The sequence below is a fragment of the Bombyx mandarina genome, chromosome 03, assembly GCF_030267445.1.
Source record: "Bombyx mandarina strain Sakado chromosome 03, ASM3026744v2".
Taxonomy (NCBI): Eukaryota; Metazoa; Arthropoda; class Insecta; order Lepidoptera; family Bombycidae; genus Bombyx; species Bombyx mandarina.
In genome coordinates this window covers 5943219-5959883 of record NC_143210.1, presented here as the reverse complement: position 1 = coordinate 5959883, position 16665 = coordinate 5943219, and the positions used below count along the sequence as shown (strand labels likewise).

At 36.7% G+C, this 16665-nt stretch overlaps 1 protein-coding gene and 1 long non-coding RNA gene across 8 annotated transcripts in view; one reads left to right on the top strand and one right to left on the bottom strand.

The window, feature by feature from the left end:
- Pde11 (Phosphodiesterase 11) overlaps positions 1 to 16665 on the bottom strand; it is a 287160-nt gene that overhangs the window by 199904 nt on the left and 70591 nt on the right. For 2 of the 7 annotated variants that reach the window (XM_028184183.2, XM_028184205.2), the window contains exon 1: positions 949 to 3196. The exons of 4 other annotated variants lie outside the window; for them this stretch is intronic. The gene's annotated coding sequence lies outside the window, so the exon portion shown is untranslated. Of the gene's footprint in view, positions 1 to 948; positions 3197 to 16665 lie in introns of those variants that run through there. One more of the 7 variants, XM_089739709.1, reaches the window with a different exon arrangement.
- LOC149503272 (uncharacterized) overlaps positions 1 to 16665 on the top strand; it is a 394089-nt gene that overhangs the window by 335216 nt on the left and 42208 nt on the right. The window lies entirely within an intron of this gene.

The following is a 16665-nucleotide window of genomic DNA, read 5'->3' as shown; positions in this document are numbered from 1 at the left end:
CCTAACGTGTAGGTGAGCTCACGGGGCTCAAATCGGAAGTGTTGCTAACACTGGCCCTAACGAGAGCAGCGCTTCGCAGAATCTACCACCGGATCGGATCCACGACCCACTAAGAAGATCCGGCGAGAAACTCAGAGGGCTGTGTCTATGGGTTAATTTACACGTCGAGCCCTTCGTCGCAAGCGACGGGCTTGGAGAGGACGGTGACCTAAAAGCACTGTTAATGGGTGTACTCATATGTATGCTATCCCGATACGGGAAACGAATCTACGACCCTCTGTTTCATAGTAGAGGCCATTGATTCAGAATGAGCACGTCTACTCATTAGGACAATAACATAAAAACGAAATCGAGAGCTTTCCGAATGACATATTAACCCCTAAAAATTCATTACAAGTATGTTAAGATATGCAAATCTTAATCAACTTCAAGTTATGCCGCGCAGTGCGGTGCGAGTCGTGGTAGAGTCAGAAATTAACTCGTTTTAGTATACTCGCACGCAGCTCATGCATTGCAAACTTCGGTTAGAATTGTTAACTAACATTTTGTGTGTATGCGTTTCAATGTTGTTATTTTTATGTATATGAATACATCCTAGTACTCTTAATACACATCAACCACTGCATTCACGCGTAATGTTCAGATACGTCAAATTATATTTGTATGGAACGCGGTACGTAACACAGCACAACACAACGCATGTATGTATGTACATGGTTGTGCGTTTGTGTGCGTGAACACATTGTATACATACGATGTCTCACTCTATACATGTAAGCGTATGTACTCGCGTACAATTTGTTTTTACTTTACAACATCATCAACTACGGATTAAGTGCTCGGTTATAATTAGGGAAACGTTACTTTTATTCGACAAAGAAAAAAACTCACACTCGAGACGGTTAGATCGCTAAACTAGTATCGTGAATCAACCGGGGTCATACTTACAGATAACGTTTCTCGGTAACGACAGCGGAGGGAGGCGAACAACAAAAAATCCGTCAACAGAACCACACAAGACGTGTTGCAGTATTGGTGCACACGATGCGGACGTTAACCCGGCTGCGGCGGGCTGCGTTTCAAAAACTTCACGACGACGAAGCGTTTAGAGAATATTCAAAAATAGACCCGACAGTATCGCGTCTATGCATAACTTCGATCGCTACCACGTTTTACTTCACTACGCGACTCGAAATATTAACGAAACGTAAAACGACCGACGAATGCGCTCGAGCCCGCTTCGAAAAGTTTCCAATGCACACAAAGTTACTGGAATCGCGAGTTAGGATTCGACGCGGCGAGAACGCGGCGGCCTCGTGGCGCTCAGAATCCAACTGGCGGCGCCGATCGTCCACGCTCCGCCGTCCGCCGCGCCTCCCGTCGGCAGGAACACCCACACCAATGAAACAGAATATACACAACACACACACGAAACACTCCAACACGATACTCTGACAGCTCACATACACACACTAACCCCTGAACTGATAAACAGTAAAACACAACATCACTCCGCGCTGCACATAAACAAAAGTTGATTTCCTATACGTATGTCTTCAACAACGGTGAGCGTAAGCGAACGTCTTCGGGAAACATTATCATAGCAATCTGTCGAGAAATTGTGTTAGTTGATGACTAATCTACAAGCGATTAATAGTGATGATAAAACAATTTGAAAATAAGCTTTTTTGAGAAAAGACGATGCTGCAAAGCATTTAGCGTACGCAAAAGATGCGTGAGCACAGTGATTGTTGGAAAACGAGCAATTGATACGCAGAGGTCGAGTGACGAGACACGCTACATACTAGTTCCATCATATTTAAGTGGAGCACGTTGTCAGACCGCGACTATTATCTATAGTAGACGCAATTGGAGACAAAACAACGTTTGTAATGAATGAAGAATTCATACATCAATATAAAATTATGTTCATTCGTATTTGTACATGCCATTGTGGTTATTTAACGAACACACCGAAACGTACTCAGGTACTCCGGTAATTCGACATTTCCAACGTGGCTGTGTAAATTAGATAAAAGTCCATGGTCGCGTTGTGTTCATGATGATAAATTCTACGTGGTATTCAATTTCTTCCATTATGCAATGTCTGACATTGACCATAATGTCATTTAACTGATTACAATATTATGAAATTGATTAAAATATTTATGAGATACGATAAGAAGTTCGTATCAAAATCACGATCCACAAAGAAAAAATGTGTTGTTTTATTATCAATCCGGTGGCTCCAATCTTACTTGAAAATTTGTCCAGCTATTAATCGTATGTCACGGGTGCAACTATTCTTACATACATGGTACAACTATTCTTAACTCACCTTTCTAACCAGCTCTCCTCCAAATACTGTATAAAGCTTATGCTTATGGTGCTTTTTAGTGCTTAGGATAAGTAAGTACTACAATATTGGGTATATTATATTATGGTATATTATATTACGGTATATTATAGTACTTTCTACGGTTTTCGAATACTTCAGAGTTTTCGTGCTCGCGGAAAACTCCGTCACCAGTCAGGGATTAAGCCGTAAAAATAGTTTTAATTATGTTTATTTAGGTTCGTGCTGCCGTTTGTAGAAGTTTGAAGAAGGGTATGTTCTAGTGCTCAGGAAACACCGTGAAAGGTAGTTTATTCCAGAGCCGGAACGTGACGTTTACGAATACAATTGAGATTTATACCTCTCATCTCAAGAACGACGACGCATTTTCATTGTGAGACCATGAGTTTCATTAGAAGCGCAGCGAAATGCCCTATCATGCCCAAAAATTCTGTGAATACTGAATGTAAATAATTATATTAGTTTTATTGAAAAAATTTGACGTAACAACGTCTTATATTTCGATGGAGCCAGCTGCACGCACGGTAAAACACGACTCATTGAGGCGTTCCATTTAAGGCTTGAAGTGCAAGCGAGAGCGCGCAACGAGCGACAAAGAGGCACAATCGGTCTCCGCGTTCGGCAGCGTTCGACATCTGTCTCTCTCCTACTTGAGTGAGCGATGCATCCGCGTGGACAGCTGCTATACAATAATACATTTACATGTTTTCGTCAAGTATGAAGTTCAGTGAAAAGTGAATGTGGTGTCAATTGTCCATACAAAATATCTATCAAACAAATAAAATTAAAATTTTCTTTTGAAAAATGAAACCATTCCATCAATATTTTCTTATGACGTTGTCACGTTTAACTATTGTCAGTAAGCCGACTTTAAAGACAACCGATTTTTTTTCAGTACATTACATCAACAACGTTAACAAACTCACATTTTAGGGTCCGAATATATATTCACCGTTCAAAGATTAATTACCTGAAATGAAACGCTACGTAATTTTTTTATCGAAGAATTGATTATTAATTATTATCCAATCGATATTTTCCGCATGTAAATTATCACCACTAACAGTTTAACATTATCTTGTTGATTGTTTGATTTTGTTGAGATTGTTTTTGTTTGATCAATTTACATACTCTTTCACAAAAATAATTTCGTTACTAATGCAAACAGTTTTATAAAACTTCTAGTACCTTCTTAAGGAACGATTTAAAGCCACGTGTGGTATATATAAGCATTACGTGGCGGGAATGCGGGCTCTTAAATTCAGTTCATTTAGCGCTATCATCGGTTACAATGTACACTCAACAATCAAGAGTGACAAGTATTTTTTTATTTTTTTTATTGCTTAGATGGGTGGAGGAGCTCACAGCCCAAGGTGTTAAATGGTTACTGGAGCCCATAGACATCTACAACGTAAATGCGCCACCCACTTTGAGATATACGTTCTAAGGTCTCAGTATAGTTACAACGGCTGCCCCACCCTTCAAACTGAAACGCATCACTGCTTCATTCTGCGTGTAGATATTTAATTATTGAATTACCTAATTTCCGATTTTAAAAGGTTTCAATGTTTTGTTTTTCTAATAGGACCAATAAAATCTACATATGTTTATTCATTGCCCTTGTTCAAATTTCAAGGCTGTTTGGAGTTCATTAAAAAAATTATATACATATATGTATGAGATCTCATTTAAAGCTAGATGAATTTGCGAAAAATTTTAGAATAAATTAAGCTACATTTGGTTGATGGTTGTCGATATCTTCTTATAAGGTCCATATGAATAACAACGTTTATCAAGACATTATAATTATAAGCTATTCCGACTCACGGTGAACGGCAGATTTTCCTTCAAAATGTCTATGGACTCCACTGATCAATTGACAATAAATCGACTTCTATACCTCTAAAACTATGGAAGTCCAACTAAAATCATCTAAATGGCAAAACAAAATACGAAAAGAAACAAATATACAAAGTCATCGGTGTCTTGCATCAAAGTCACATAAGTCTATTAACACCGTTTTGCAAATCTTTTTGACAGACACCTTTGTAAAAGTTTTACGATAGCAAAGTTTGTTGCTGATTGTATTGTCAGTAATTAAATTGCATTATGCACTTGATGACACATGTATTTTCAATATTAGATTTAAGTAGCCGGATACGATGTGAATTTATTTTTAATAATATAGCGACCCGCCCTCGCTTCGCTTGAGAAACATTAAATTTTATTATTGATTGCTGAGTCCCGCGATGTTACCCGCGGTTATTATCGTACCGCGGGTGACGCCACGGGGCGAAGCTAATCTAAAAAAGTAGCCTAAGTTACTCTTTATATCATCAACTACCTATCAGTGAAAGCAAAATCGGTCCAGCCGTTCTAGAGATTAGCCGGAACAAACACACAGACAGACAAACAGACAGAAAAATATAAAAAATAATAATTGGAATATGCACTGTGGTCACATACTTACGCATTTAGTAAAAAGTGGTTATTTTATTATATTATTACAAACAGACACTCCATTTTTATTTATTTGTATAGATTGAATACTAAAACACAGGTAATTTTCATTGACATCCAAGTCGATTATTATTATTTTTATTGCTTAGGTAAGATATAAGTTCTAAGGTCTCAAGTATAGTTACAACGGCTGCCCTACCTTTCAGTCGATTAATTTATGAAAGACATAATTTTAGACAAAAAGACACACCCAGAACACGTTTATTAGTAAAAAAAGGGAGAACGTGTCTTATTGAAACACAGTTGGAACGAAATCCCGTTTGCAATTTCTTTTTTGCGTTTGTTATTAATCATTACCAAAAAAAATTATGAGTCAGTATAAAACAATTAAAGCAATCATAAAATTTGAATAAAGTTGGCGAAGCAAAAATTATTTATTTCACTATTTTATAATGATTTATTGTAATTATGTAAAATAATAATAGGTCGGGGAAAAAGTTTTTTTGCATTTTTTAAGAAAATTCACAACATTTTTTAATATAGTTTATTTATATTTAACTAAAGTATGTAGGTACCATTTTGTTTGATAACTTTTTGAAATCTTGTAGGTAGGGACATGATCCCATTGCTACAGACATTTCGGGGCTTCTGATCAAAATACCGCGACAATTGGTTTTGGCAGTCCTCTCGTGATGTTAACCTGACACTGGCTAAAGAATTCTAAAGGGACCGAAACAGGTGGAAATCTGAAGGAGCAAGGTCAGGACTATACGGCGGATGCATTAACACCTCCCAGCCAAGTTCTCTTAATTTTTGCTGAGTGGCTAAAATGTGTGAGGTCTAGCGTTATCATGATGAAAAACCACCCGGACACCGTTCTCGTCAAACCCGTCGCTTGCGACGAAGGGCTCGACGAGTAAATTAACCCTCAGACACAGCCCACTGAGTTTCTCGCCGGATCTTCTCAGTGGGTCGCGTTTCCGATCCGGTGGTATATTCTGCGAAGCACGGCTCTTGCTAGGGTTCGTGTTAGCAACGTCATCAGGTTTGAGCCCCGTAAGCTCACCTACTAGTTAAGGTTACGCTGGAATAGCCTCTCAAGGCTACCAGTTTAAGTAGGAAAAAGAAAAGAAAAAAAAAACATGAAAAACCACACCCCTTCTGTTCATTAATTCCGACCGCTTTCTCTCAACTTCTTGCTTTAATCTCATCAGTTGTTCGCGGTAGAGTTCAGAATCGATGGTCCTGCCTGGTGGTAACAGCTCATAATGAATAATGCCCTTTCAATCCCACGACACACACAGCATCACCTTGTTGCGAGTTAACTCGGGTTTCGCCACAGTCTGTGAAGCCTGACCGGCCTTTGACCACGACCTTTTTCGCACGTTCTTGTCGTACGTGATCCGTTTTATCACCTTTTCTTCACCAGTTCTTCTTCTTCTTCAAAAACTTCAAAAACGGTTCGGTTTCATTACGTCATAATAAAGAATCACAAATAAGTACACGGTTCATTAGGTTTCTTTCAGTGAGCTCATGAGGTACCCAAATATCGAGCTTTTTTGTGTACCCAGTTTTTTTCAAATGCGCCAAAACTGTTTTGCGGTCAATTCCCAGTTCTTCAGCTACCTCGTAACTACTAATATGCCGATCTTGCTACACTTTTTTTAAAAAATGGCATCCATTTTATCCTTAATAGGGCGACCAGAGCGACGTGCATCTTTGACATCAAAATTTCCGGATTGAAAACGCTTAAACCAAATTTGTAATGTCCCTAATTTTCCGAGATTGCCGTCGGGTATTAAATTTGAGGAAACATTGCCTTCTTATTTCGTGACACACACAAATAAACTCGTTTGATAGTATTCGATGTAAAGTAAATGAGAACGTTTTCCTTCCGAAGCCATAAATCAACTTCAGACGTTGGCCACGCCAAGCATCAGGTACCGGAGTGCCTCGCAAGAATCTCCTGTGAGGAACGTTTCCATTTACAATGTCGATTACAGCGAATCCAATTTGATCACTCGCAAACAGATATTTTTATTTCGACACACGTAAAAATAAAAAGTTTTCCTGTAAATAGATTGACCCGACTTGGAATATTTTTCTCCAACTCTTAAACACGATCTGAATTTTAATACGGACCTACATTTCCAAGAGATCATTTAGCTACGAAGGTCAGTTTCTGAAGCGAAACCAAAGAAATTTTAACTAAAGTAACAATTCGATTCGAAGACAATTCAAACATTTTCTAATTTAGAATAGTAGTTGAATTTAGATTCAATACCAACAACGACCAGACATGAGCTCGTGTGACGATAGAATAGCTTCTATCAAACAAAACTATTGGAATATTTTTTTAAATTAGTACTGTGAAATCCATAATCCTACTACACTAAGCAACATGTTCAACAACATTACACGTTTCCTTTGACAGAAATAGTAACTAATACATTAGGACCATTTCAATCTTTTATCACCATTTATACATCCATACCAAATCAACAGTATAAATATTGAATCTCCATTATCTATTTATAGCATTTACGTGGTAGTGAAATGTATTTCTGATATTCAAATGCTTCATCGTATCGTTGTCCTCAGATAATAATCAAAAGCAAGCTTGGTGTATCTCTGGATCAGACATGATAAATGATTTAAGCATTGCCAACAGAGGCAAGAAACTTCGCTTGTGTCCCGTGTATTTTTGGCATAGCTACTGGAACTCTCATATCGCAACGTTAAAAAAGAAAATAAATTTCAGACAAAACTGACCCACATTTATAACTCAATAATTCTGATTTGAAGCCAGTTTCGTTGCCAAAAAGAAAAGGTAACGAAAAATTATTATAAAATTCATATTTTCATGCTGCTTTATAAAAAATAAATATTTTCTTCTACTAAGCGTATATTAGAGAGGATAATTTAGTAAGATCGTATACGTAAAGTAATATTTTCAGTTCTATCTTGCTTTTTGTTTTATCCTACACGTTTACTAACCAAATACATACATGTTCACGTATTTCTTGGAAATATTTTAATGTATTATTTTCTGGCAGTTTTAGAAAACTTATTTTGTACAGGTCTGAAAATTATTATTGAAAGCTGACCCGGCAGACTTCGTAGTGCCTCAATCGATAAATAAAAGACCTAAACTTTTGTATAAAATAAACTTAAAACAAACAAAAAGAATCCGTCCGACGGGGGACACATCAAAGGGAAAACAAAATTGTTATTTTTATTTAATTCCTTCTCTGGACTTCCACAAGTAATTCAAGATAAGAAAATTAGCCAAATCGGTCCAGCCGTTATCGAGTTTTAGCGAGACTAACGAGCAGCAATTCATTTATATATATGTATATATATATATACTTAAGATATAAAATGTGCTTAAATAAAAAACGTGTCATACAAGTGAATAGTTTATTTACAATGGAATTGAATAGCTCTGAACTTTTAGTTCTCCTTATCTTACTTATGTGTTAGAGCTTCTTCTTTCCTAGTAGAAAGTATGATTTATTAGAAAGTAACAACTTTCCGATTTTTTAAAACACAACATGTAACTAATAGCAAAATCTCTTAACGTGACGTTCAGCATGTACAAATATTTCTTAATGAAAAGCCGGGCAAGTACGATCAACTGGTTACCCGAGAGTTCCGTGTGCAAGCAAGTTTAAGTCGTCGTAGTCTAAAGGGTAAGACATCCACTGCATTAGTATCTAGCGATGCAACGGTGTTCGAATCCCGCAGGCGGGTACCAATTTTTATAATGAAATACGTACTTGACAAATGTTCACGATTGACTTCCACGGTGAAGGAATAACTTCGTGCAATAAAAAAAATCAAACTGGCAAAATTATAATTTGCGTAATTACTGGTGGTAGGACCTCTTGTGCGTCCGCACCACCACCCTGCCTATTTCTACTGTGAAGCAGTAATGCGTTTCGGTTTAAAGGGTGGCGCAGCCGTTGTAACTATACTGAGACCTTAGAACTTATATCTCAAGGTGGGTGGCGCATTTACGTTGTAGATGTCTATGGGCTCCAGTTACCATTTAACACCAAGTGGGCTGTGAGCTCGTCCACCCATCTAAGCAATAAATAAAAAAAAAACAAAGCTTTTTCATAGACAAAGATCCATTCTAATGTTATTATTTACTAATGTCTATTTCGTCATGCGTCTGTGTGTGTAGTGTCTCGTAGTAAATTTTTCGGAATTCACGGAAACTACACAGATAACTTTCGATTTTTGGAAGAGAAAAGCTATGTTCTAGATTTTTGTTGTGTTTGCTTAGTTGTTTTAGTTTACTTTTACAAATGCTAAATAAATAATTCATGATCATCAATATTACATATAAAATATTCTTACTATCTCCAAACTTATTTCTGTACTTGTGCTGTTAAATCTGGCTTGCTTTTTCTTTTTGTCTTTTTTCCTTTCAAAATTCTAGATTTGACGTCAACGATAAGTGCCTTATTGGATTTAAAAGTTACAAAATTTTGTTATGAATGAATGAATGATTTATTTTATTTCAGACAACAATAAGTCCATATGTTTTATATCTTGTAATTGCGATTTCCGACTTCTTTAGATTTTATTGATTTCCTTCCAGTATGTAACAATTTCAACTTAATATCTCGACCCGTACATGAGAAAAACTACCTTAAGTGCAAAACACACAGACACACTAAAGAGGTTCCGTTGTTTCGTTTTGAGTTGCGGAACCCTGAAAGTAACATCAAGTTTGCCTTTCGCTTTCAATGAATCAAACTATCCGAAAAACATTAGGTACGTGCGGTTGTTTGTACAAAGCATGATTGATTATTATGTATGAGTGGCGTTGGTCATTGATCAAACCGGACTAACAAATTTCAATACTCGTTATAAACGAAGAAAAAAAAGGTTTTAATATATCTCTTAATAATCTCTTTTAATAATCTATATAAATAAAAATGAATTGCTGTTCGTTAGTCTCGCTAAAACTCGAGAACGGCTGGATCGATTTGGCTAATTTTGGTCTTGAATTACTTGTGGAAGTCCAGAGAAAGTTTAAAAGGATAATATGAAATATGAATATAGATAAATATGAAAATGCTCGGAATTTAATAAAAATAACAATTTTGTTTTTCCTTTGATGTGTCCCCCGTTGGACGGATTCCTTTTTTTTTTTGTTTTAAGTTTATTTTACACAAAACTTTAGGTCTTTTATTTATCGATTGAGGCACTACGAAGTCTGCCGGGTCAGCTAGTATTAGAATAAAAATCTTTGTCGCCATAAAAAATAATGAATTGCGCTGTAATTAATACGAGCAACGTACCTTATTATACACGAGCATTAACGATGATTTATATTCATCCTCAAAATATTTAGGGTTTTGCGTTGCGGGATAGGATTTCATAATAAATTCAGAGTTGTGTTCCAAAGGAGACGTTTAATAAGGGGACGAAATAAATAACGAGTGCCTCGGACAAGTCATTTCACAAGATCCCGAAAAGCCTTTAGAAATAATAACGTTTAAATATATTAGCCTCGTTTATTCTCGGTTACACGCGTCTTTCTCAAAGACTTTAATAAATACAAAGACATTTCCTGCACTGTTTTTTTTTTCAGCGATAGAATAACTCGTCATGAACAAATCTAGAGTTTATCTAAAATTTTAATCTGAATATGTTATTAATAGGTGTAGGTGACAACCTCACAGCTCGACAGGTGTTAAGTGGTTAGCGCAGTCAATTAATAACACAAGGTAAATGTTGCTGCACACTTTGAGGCAGCGGACTGGAGTTTCAAAAACGTTGATATAAGTGTTATCCCATCCTTTATGTTGGAGTGCATGATTCTTGCGTGGCAAAATACCAGCTGTTGGTGAAGTTAAGTCTCGTATCTCAGAATTGCTATCAAAAACAGCAATATTGTCGTGGTGTCTATCTTAGCTTACCTTTCTTGATACTCAAGCTTAAAATTCCCTTGTACATATTGTAATTAACAGCAGTTCACATTTATAAAATTATGGTAACTAGAGGTCCCGTAGTAGTCGAAATTCGACTATAATTAAGTGGAATTGTAAGTTTGTACACTATTATGATTGTAATTTATACTTCTATAATCACAAATTTCGCCAAGGCTACACAAAAAAATATATTAATAAAGACAAACAATATTTAATCTATTCTTAATTTGACCACAGACGACAAGAACAAAAGTTTGACAATAAATAGTATGCATGCGTGTGTGCGTCAAATACATGGTCTGTAGTGTGTGTAATGTTTTCTTTATTGATTTAATGTATCTTTTACGCATTATTTTTAAAAAATATTAGCATTGTGCACTTTTTCTCTATATTCTCTATAAGTGTGGAAAATTTCATACTCCTCCGTCTGCGCAATTTTCGTAAAAAAGGATACAAAGTTTTTTTTTCACGTATTAATATATAGATGATTGTTGTTTGCGTTTTCCATATTAAAATATGAGATTATTAATAGCGCAGAAAATATGGTAATTTTATGCATGTTTTTCTTTTTTTTTGACCTACCACTCTGATTCCAATTAGCATTCAAGGTATAGGTAATTGAAAATATTTTACAAATTATTAATTTAATCTAAGCCGATTCTTATTTTAATTTAATTATTTCTGACGTTTCACACTTAGCACTTAACAGTTAGCAGTTTCGTGGTAGCCGGACAACGGAAAATGTAAAGTTGAAATGTTCATTTCTCGCGAAAGCCACGCTTTTATATCTAGCGCGTAATTTTTCTCAATTTGAACTGTTTTTCTAGTTCAAGGTCGCGTCTGTTCGATAATTTCCGATGTTTCGAATAGTTAACGGGTTTTTTTTAAGTCATCGACGTATAAGATGTTGTTGCTTTCTTTACACGAAATTCTACTAGCGTGCCCAGTACAGTCCCACATATTCTAATGCGATTTATTGAGTTTTCCGGTTTTGTAGGGATTGCACGCGCGAAATCATCATCATGTTAACTTTAGTTTTTATTAAATTGGTCTCCAGTCGCAAAGAGATGCCTCAACCTCTACGTACCATTTTATGGCCCAAGAAACGCTGGTTGGATGTGGTAAAGGCGGGTGTGGAGGGAATAACCTCACCCAGAAGGATGCCGAAGCAAAGTCCGGGCAAAGTGAAGGAGTTTAAGTAGGAAAGCAGATCCTACCTAACATTAGACCGGGTAAACGCGAGGAAAGAAGAAGCTCACGAGTGTCATGCCACACATTAGAATCATTTTTTTTTCTTGAGCGATTACTTTTTATACTCAAGTTACAACTGAATATGCAATTTCGACGTTCGTTCAACAACGATATACATTGAGTTGAAAGAAGACTTCATAAATTCAAGTTTTTGAGTTCATAAATACAGGAAGTGGTTGCAGTAAAGCTAATGTTATACAAGAGGTGAGCAAGCCTAAAAAATAAAAAATGATACTAATACTTTTTCATCGTAGAATTTACATAGATTCGGTATTCAAACTGATGTCTCCTGAAATATTATAATTATTTAAGTACTTTCAATAATACTAGTGGTCCCTCTGTAGTCGAAATTCGACTATAATTAATAAAAAAATAATACGTTTGAACATTATTATGACTCTATTGTCAAAGACTATACTTTTTTATTCACAGATTTCGTCAAGGCTTCACTATAGACAAATAATATTAAAGACAAACAATATTAATCTATTCTCAATTTTTACCACAGACTTTAAGCAATAACAAAAGTTTGACAATAAACAAAAGAGTATATATGCGTGTGCGTGTGTGTCAAATACATTGTAGTGCGTGTAATATATTTTTTATTGATTTAATGTATATTTTATGCGTAATTTAAAAAAAGATAGCATTCTGCACTCCTTCTCTATATTCTCTATAAGTGTGGGAAATCTAATACTCCTCCGTGCGCGCAATTTTCGTAAAAATGGGTGCAAAGTTTTTGCTTCAGGTATTAATATAATAATATAAATTTTACAATTACTGATATCGATACGCGTATGTACACATGGTGTCAGATATCGATCAGCTGTTTGTTTGGATTGCGCCACTGAGGTCAGTAACCCGGGCCCACATGCGTGCCGATGACACCATTCCGTTCGTAGGCCTAAAATACTTTCGTGAATGAACATATCCCAAGAGCAACGATTTGAAGGTAGCGTGGAAATTTTTCCATTGGATGCAACTAGCAAACGTATTTCGGCCCTGATTTGTCATGGTAAAGAGATAAATACCAAATTAAGTTACTCTGTCTGTATGTACCCAATACACAACAACAAGCAAGCCCATCAAAGCCATCCAATATTCATGAGTAATACGAAACCCGTTGCAGTTCGAAACAATTGCGATTTAGATCCAAATAAAATTCACGTCTTTGCCAAAAGTTTTGCCTACATTGTATATTTCGTTGTTTATATTTATCTAATGCGTCTTGCACGTTACATTAGATATAAATCTAACTTTTCAAGGTCGTGATTACCTCTTATTTAAAAACCTTTGAATTTATTTTTGGAGAAATTGTCAAGACAAATCGTTGTCACACTTACTTAAGAAGCTTTAGCGAGTCTTTTGAGTCTAAGGCAGATGGTTCTGACATTCCCTTTGACTACAAAAAAAATTGATATTATACGAGTATATGTGGGATCGCAGTGCACAATGAAATTAGCGAATTTGTTTTTTATTATTTAATCGTCAGCTCACAAAAATTATTCCCACATAAATGTATCATATGTTAAACTTCGACGAAATAAGAATATGATCTATTACACTTTTTTTTTCAATGATACACAATATTCAGTTCATCACACATTCCAACAATTCATTCGTTAAGAAACTTAATTCCAAATATAAGCCTCGCAATTAGACAAAAAAACCAATTGTCGTGTGTATTTTAATCGCACGTCTCCCTCTGTAGGTAAACGTAAAACACCAATAATAATAATTATGCTTCATAAGAACTCCATTTGCATAAGTTCCGCTCACGGATCCGTGTGACTGTGGGGCTGAGTAATTTAGGCGCTGGCCGGACCGGACCGCAAATGCCCGTAATTTGCGAGGAATGGTTCGCCCGCGGCCCTCTTCGCCGATGAGGTGTTCAATCCTCCATTCTTGTTTTAGTCGGTAGTGGGGTGATTAAATTAAATGAAAATAATTTATTAAACCTTTGAATACAGTGGTTTATTTAGTTACTTGGTTTTGTAAGTTCATTTGCTACTATGTATTTAACTTTAAACAAATTTAATTTTTTATTGTATTGTGAGGATTGTTTGAAGAAATCTGTATGTATGTGAACGTTGGAATATAACTTTTCCTACCTTTTTTATTTATTTATTTTTTATTGCTTAGATGGATGGACGAGCTCACAGGCCACCTGGTTTTAAGTGGTTACTGGAGCCCATAGACATCTACAACGTAGATGCGCCACCCACCTCGAGATATAAGTTCTAAGATCTCAGTATAGTTACAACGGCTGCCCCACCCTTCAAACCGAAACTCATTACTGCTTCACGGCGGAAATAGGCGGGGTGGTGGTACCTACCCGTGCGGACTCCCAAGAGATCCTACCACCAGTGAAAAACCTTACGATCTTGGACGAATCTGTTCGAACTTTGATGTAAAATGTCTTTCATTGTACCTTTGCCAATTATCTGATTGTTATAAGAAGCATACCTCAGATTTAATTGGTTTTTTTCCCTCCTATCCTAGTAACCTCGGTTATACAGGGTGGCCCATAAGTCCTTTGAAAAGTAAAATTTGAATAAAACGAACAGGGCGCGCGTGAGCGGTGCAGGGGAAGCGGGGGGAGTAACTTCGGTTTCTGGGAATTTAGTCGCGATGGAGCGTTTTACCGGAGCGGACCGTGCGTTTTGTGTGCGCGAGTTTTATAAAAACGACAATTCGGCAACCGTTGCGCGGCGTAAATTTCGAGAACACAAAGGTTTACACAACTTTGACGACACTCCAACTCTTCAAACGATTAAGAACTGGGTTGCTAAGTTCGAGGAGACCGGTTCGACGTTAGATAAACCGCGGTTGGGTCGCCCAAGGACGTCACGTACGGAACAAAACATAGACACAGTGACACAGTCTATTCGCGAAAATCCGACACAGTCAACTCGTAAGCGCGCCAGAGCATTAAACGTATCCAGGACATCGTTACAACGGATTTTGAAGAAAGATTTACATATGCACCCTTACAAAATTCAGTTGGTTCAAGAATTAAAGGAAACTGACGGTATTCAAAGACAAAATTATGCGAATGAAATGTTGAATCGGTTTACTTCCTTCAATAACATAATGTTCTCTGACGAGGCTCATTTCCATCTTAACGGGCATGTTAGTAAACAAAATTGCCGCTATTGGAGCCCCATCAATCCAAAACTTAAGCATCAGAAGCCCTTACATAGTCCGAAAGTGACTGTTTGGGCCGCTATGTCAGCCCATGGTATCCTAGGGCCTTACTTCTTTGAGGATGGCAGAGGGCGCGCAGTTACTGTTACGTCGGAGCGATATGTGGCTATGATCGAAGAGTTTTTCATACCAGAATTGCAAAACTTTTCAGGCTTTAATGCCAGGACGTGGTTTCAACAGGATGGGGCCACTTCTCACACCTCTAACACTGCTATGCCCGTTATCCGTCAACTTTTTCCTGGCAAAGTTATCTCTAAGAGAGGAGACATTTCCTGGCCTCCACGTAGTCCAGATCTGACCCCGATGGATTTTTTTTTGTGGGGCTACCTTAAGGCTAAAGTATACGACACAAACCCGCGGTCAATTGAGGCCCTAAAAGAAAACATCCGCAGAGAAATGACAAGCATTTCAGCAGTGACGTGCCGCGCAGTCATCGACAATTTTAGACGTCGTTTGCAAGAGTGCCGTGATCGCAACGGATTACATTTAGGAGATGTTATTTTCAAAAAATAATTCCCGTTTTTTAAGCTTTTTATGTAAATAAAAATTTAATTCATAATGTAATTAGTTTTATTTTAATAATTTTTTTTTCATATCAAAGGACTTATGGGCCACCCTGTACTAGGTTCATCTAAAGTGTAGGCGAGCTCACAGCACGCCCAAGCTAGCCCTAGCAGGGGCAGAGCTTCGCTGAATCTACCATCGGATCGTAATGGCGACCCACTGAGATGATACGGCGAGGCCTTAAGGTCTGAATTTTAATTACATTTAACTGACAGTCTCAACCTTCAAACAGGAAACGGCATAAAAATTACAAACATGAATGGTTATACGTTTGGATGTTTGTTAGTGCGTAAAATGATTGAACGATTTTGATGAAATATTATTTAACTAGAGGTCCCGCAGTAGTCGAGATTCGACTATAATTAATTGGAATTGTAAGTTTGTACAATATTATAATTGTATTTTATACTTCTATAATCACAAATTTCGCCAAGACTACACTATAAAAAAATATTAACAAAGACAAACAATATTTAATCTATTCTCAATTTGACAACAGACGTCAAGAACAAAAGTTTAACAATAAATAGTATGCATGCGTGTGTGCGTTAAATACATGATATGTAGTGTGTGTAATGTTTTCTTTATTGATTTAATGTATCTTTTATGCATTATTTAAAAAAAATATTAGCATTGTGCACTTCTTCTCTATATTCTCTATAAGTGTGGAAAATTTCATACTCCTCCGTCCGCGCAATTTTCGTAAAAAGGGATACAAAGTTTTTGCTTCACGTATTAATATATAGATGCTTGGATAAACACACAGGAAACTTATTATCTTAGTAAATGGTATTATGACCCGCGAACCGCCGAGAATACCTACTATAGTAAATACGGCCTCACTGGCGGTAGGACGTCTTGTGAGTCCACACGGGTAGG